Source organism: Myotis lucifugus, unplaced genomic scaffold (assembly GCF_000147115.1).
Source record: "Myotis lucifugus unplaced genomic scaffold, Myoluc2.0 scaffold_655, whole genome shotgun sequence".
Classification (NCBI taxonomy): domain Eukaryota; kingdom Metazoa; phylum Chordata; class Mammalia; order Chiroptera; family Vespertilionidae; genus Myotis; species Myotis lucifugus.
The window spans coordinates 140,964-146,124 of record NW_005871703.1 but is presented as its reverse complement, the minus strand read 5'-3'; the positions used below and the strand labels follow the sequence as shown (position 1 = coordinate 146,124).

Here is a 5,161-nt window from a genome sequence, read left to right as displayed (position 1 = left end):
TTAACCACTGAAATTCTGTGGCACGCCAAAAATATACTTTTTGCCGATCTGACAAAAAATAGGCATAATTTTGATTCATTCACACCAGGTGGCTGTTGTTGTGTTGGCTGCTGTCATTTTTTAAATTTGACAATCTAAGGGAAAAGAGGTCAGTGCCCCTGAGTAGTCAGGTATTGCAGGTTTTAAAAATTCTTACAGCACGCTGGTTGAAAATTGCCGGCATAGAGTCATGATAATAGTCTCATAATATCTTAATTGTCTGTAGGATAGTGATGACCTCCTTTTTGTTCCAGGTGTTAGCAGTTGGTGACTTTCCTTCCTGATCATTCTATTTTATTGGGTTTGTTTTGCTACGGGGTTTATTTTGCTATCCTCTGTGATTTTTAGCTTTTCTTCTTTTCTAACGCATGTACATATGCTTATGAGTTTCTATCTAAGCACTGCTTTAGCTACATCCCAACGTTTTAATAATATTTCAGCATCATCCATTCAAAAGTATTTTTGATATCCAGCAAGAGTTCTTCTTCAAACAATGAACTATTTGGAAGTGCATTGCTTAATGTTGGAACATTAAAAAAAATGTCAAATTATCCTTTGTTACTGGTTGCTAGCCTGATTATGTGGTGGTCAGAGGCCATACTCTGTATGATTTTCATTCTTTGACCTTTCTCAAGACTTGCTTTATGACCCAGTCTAAGGTCAATTTTGGAAATTGTTCCATGCACATGAAAAGAATGTGCGCTCTGAAGTTGATGGCTATGTGTTGGTTATACTGGTTTAACTTCTCTAGATGCTTACTGGGTTCTGTCTCCTTTTCTATCAATTGCCGAGAGAGAAACTTCCCCTCTGTTCCTAGTTTTCTAAGAGTATTGCTCATAAATAGGTGCTGGATTTTGCCAAGTGCTCTTTCTGTATCTACTGATATGATCGTGTGATTTTTATTCTTTAGCCTGTTGATGTGATGGGTTACATTAACTGACTTACGAATGCTGAACCAGCCTTACATAACTAGGATACATCCCACTTGGTCGTGGTGTACACTTCTTTATTTTTATTTTTCCATGTGTGCAAAGTACAGGTGTTAAAAACAAAGTAACAAAAATAGAACAGAGGCCAGTAGCCTCAGTGGGACAGTGCTGAAGCAGAGCCCCATACTCTCAGACCTGCAGAGAGAGGTCTAGGGTTGGCACGCAGAGAGGTCTCAGGTGGAAACCCTCTGGCCGAGAGTGGGGATCTTGAGGGGCTGGGGGCGGGCTGGAGGGAGCCTGGTCAGGATGAGGCTGTGAACTCATCTGAGCCTCACAGGTAGGACTGCAGGTAATCAGCAAAGAGGGCCTTGGCCCGGTGTAGGACACGCCCCAGCGGGTGTTTCCCCACAAGGCGGTCAAAGTGCATGGCCACCTCGTGGTAATCCAGCCCGTTCCTCATGATTTGACCCCGGTGCTCTAACAGGATGGCGAGGCAGAGAAACAGCATGAACGGGTTCCCCTGGCCAAGCTCCTGGGGTGGTGGCAGGGACTTCCCAGGGTCTTGTGGGGAGCCCACCTCTGGCATCAAAAGGGATCCTGCAGCAGGAGAGGCCTCCCAGGAGGACAGCAGAGTCGAGGAGGATGGGGAACCAGGCAGGGAAGAGGAGAGGGGTGCGTCTGCGGAGTTCAGCAAGGGCTTGGAGAGGGACTTGGAGCTGATGAGGACAGTGGGATGGAAAAGCTGGGCGAGAGGGTCCCTCCTGGGGCGGCTGTTGTCCCTGAGTTGCTGGAGGTCACCCAGACTGGCTGGTCCCGGGAGCTGCCCCCCACCACCAGGCTCCTGGCTGGTCAGGGCCAAGGGGTCAACGGCCTCTTCAAAAGCACCGCCTCTCCCGCCAGCAGGCCTGGGCCTGTGCCCCTGTCGCAGGGGCTGCTCCCCGCAGCTCCCGGAGCCAGTGTCGGCCCCGGGGCAGGGGGTCCCCACGAGCTCGACCTCCCGTTCGGGAGGATAGGGAGGCAGCGAGCTCCAGGTGACCTCGAGCATGCGCAGGGCATCCTCAAAGGCGAACTCCCGCTTGAGCTCGAGCAGCAGCCAGCGGTAGCAGAAGAGGAGGTGGTGGGCCCCCGCCTCCCGCAGGTACCGGTAGAAGTCGGGGTCCACGTGCCGCAGCAGCAGCTGGAGGTGGGCGAACTTGACGGCCATGGCCCAGCCGTCGGGGTGGAAGTTGGGGGCCAGGCGCCGCATGACGCCGCAGAAGCAGAGGAAGGCCTGGCCTTCGTGGTCCAGCGCCGCCAGGAGGGGCGAGGCCAGGTCGCTCATGCCCTGGCGGTAGGACACCTGCGGGTGGGTGACGGCGTAGGTGGTGAGCAGGTCGTGCAGGGCTCGCAGGTGCGGGCCGTCCTCCGGCCCCGCGTAGTAGGGGTGCGCCCGGTCGGTGCGCCGCACGTCCCGGAGGACGGCGCCGCGGATGCGCTCCAGGTCCTCGGGGCCGGCGCGCTGCGCCCACTCGCTCTTGAGCCGCTCGTACTCGCGGCTCTTGCTGCTCACGTAGGCGGTCCGCTGGCGGGCGGTCAGGCGGGCCGGCAGCACGTTCAGCAGGTGCTGCCACACCTCCCCGCGCAGGGAGGGCGCCACTCCGCCCTGGTAGACGCGCAGGCGCAGCTGCTCCGGGCGCGAGAGCCGGCCGTCGGGGTGCAGGTACGTGTGGAACTCGGCCTCGCTCAGCGGGGGCCAGAGGGGCTTGACCTCCTTCCCGGGGGACCAGCTCAGCACCTGCTGGACCCTGGACCAGGTGCGGCCCACCTGGGCGAGGAGGCCCTGCGCGAAGGGCAGGGCGGCCGCCGCCAGGGGCGCCCGTTGCTCCGGCGGCGGCGGCACGTCGGGGCCGGCGGCCTCCTGGGGGCCGATGAGGTCCCAGTCTTCCAGCAGCGGGCGGTCCTCCGCCGGCCCCAGGTCCAGCCGCAGCTGCAGGAAAGGTTTGGAGGCCACGGCGAAGGCCGTGCTGAGGTCCCCGTCCGACCGGAGCGGGAGGTAGACCTCCTGCCCCAGCCCATCCCGGCCCCGGTAGCGGAGGTCAAAGGGCTTCCCGCTCAGGTCAAACGCTCGGGCGAGGATGTGCTGCAGCACGTCGAGGGGGGTGATCTGGGGGTCCACCGCGAAAGAGCGGAGCTCGGGGGGCAAGAAGCCCGCACATTTCTGGACTCGGACTCGTACCACCTCCTGCTCCTCCTCCTCCTCCTCCTCCTCCTCCTCCTTGGCCCCGGCCGCTTGGACTCCCGGGCCAGGCGGGGATGCTCCGGAGCCGGCCAAGGCTGAGGACCCACAGGCCGAAGCCATCCCGGTGGCAACACGTCTTGGAGTGACGGTGACGGTTGCCCCGCGACCTGTGTGCGATTCCAGAGAGCAGCGCCCGCAGCCCCACCCTAGGCCCAGGCGCAGGCGCAGAAGGTGCTGTGGGACCCTAGCAACCCCGCACCCACCCACCCCCGCCCCTCCCACCCCGCACAGAGTGGAGGTCGCCTCTGTACCTATAATTCTTTTTAAACATTGTTGGGTGTGATTTGCTAATATTTTGTTGAGAATTTTTGCATGTATGTACATGAGATATGGGTCTACAGCAGTGGTTCTCAACCTTCTGGCCCTTTAAATACAGTTCCTCATGTTGTGACCCAACCATAACATTATTTTCGTTGCTACTTCATAACTGTAATGTTGCTACTGTTATGAATCGTAATGTAAATATCTGATATGCGGGATGGTCTTAGGCGACGACCCCTGTGAAAGGGTCGTTCGACCGCCAAAGGGGTCTCGACCCACAGGTTGAGAACCGCTGGCTACAGTTTCCTTGACTGTCTGCCTGGTTTTGCCGTTCGGGTGATGTTGGCCTCATAGAACGAGACAGAAAGTATCCCCTCTGCTTCTATCGTCTGGAAGCGATTGATTGCCTAGAATGGGTATAATTTCTTCAATTCCTGGTTCAATTCGCCAGTGAGTGCATCTGGGCCGGGTGCTTTCTGTTTGGGAAGGTTACTAATTATCAATCCAACCCCTTTAATAGATATAGGCCTATACAAATAGTCTATTTTTCCTTGTGGGAGTTTTGGCAGATGGTGCTTTCAAGGAATTGGTCCATTTCAGGTAGGTGACCAAGTTTGTGGGCATGGAGTTATTCATCATTTTCCTTTATTATCCTCTTAATGTACATGAGATTTGTAGCGATGCCTCTCTTTCATTTATGCTAGTAATTTGTATCTTCTCTTTTTTCTTTTTCTTAGTCTAGCTAAAAGCTTATTGACTTGCTTGATCTTTTCGAAGAATCAGCTTTGGGTTTTATTGAATTTCTTTATTGATTGTATATTTTCAATTTTATTGATTTCTTTTTAAAATTTTTTATTGAATTGATTGGGGTGACATTGGTTAATAAAATTATATAGGTTTCAAGTGTACAATTCTATAATACACCATTTGTATATTGCATGCTGGAAAACAGGAAAACCAGTGGTATAATTCATTTCAATTTTGAGACCCGGGGGACCCATTGGTATACCTCCCATCCCAGGCCCAAATTCCTAAGACCGGGGGGGGGGGGGGGGGGGGGCACTGGTGCAAGTTCTGAAATCCAGAGGCCCAAGGACCAGGAGCTCCAATGTCCAAGGGCAAGAGAAGATGGATGTCCCAGCTCAAGAAGAAACAGGTGGAATTTGCCCTTCCTTCTCCCTTTTTTTCTCTTCTGGCCCTTAACAGATTGGACAATACCTGCCTATCTTGGTTGAGGGCAAATATTCTGTACTCAGTCTACTGAATCCAATACTCATCTCTTCCACAATAATGGTTTACCAGGATGGCATCCCCTATCCTGGTCAAGTTGACACATCAAAAATTAGCCATCACAGCATATTAATCACAATTGTTTCAAATTCTGGGCCTGATCATTTCAGCACCCCTGCCATATCTGAGTCTGGTTCTGATGCTTGCTCTATCTCTTCAAACGATGTTTCCTGCTTTTTAGTATGTCTTGGAATTTGTTTCTTGATAGCCACACAAGATATACTTGGTAAGAGGACCTGCTGCACATAGGCCTGTAGTAGTGTGGTGGCAGGTGGGGGGAGGGGAAGCCTTCTATAGTCCTAGGATTAGGTCTCAGTCTTTTGATGAGCCTTTGCTCTGGACTGTGAACTTCACAAGTATCCAT

At 53.4% G+C, this 5,161-nt stretch overlaps 1 pseudogene; it reads right to left on the bottom strand.

The window, feature by feature from the left end:
• Positions 1-1,269: 1,269 nt before the first annotated feature.
• Positions 1,270-3,306, bottom strand: LOC102416939 (annotated as a pseudogene).
• Positions 3,307-5,161: the final 1,855 nt, after the last annotated feature.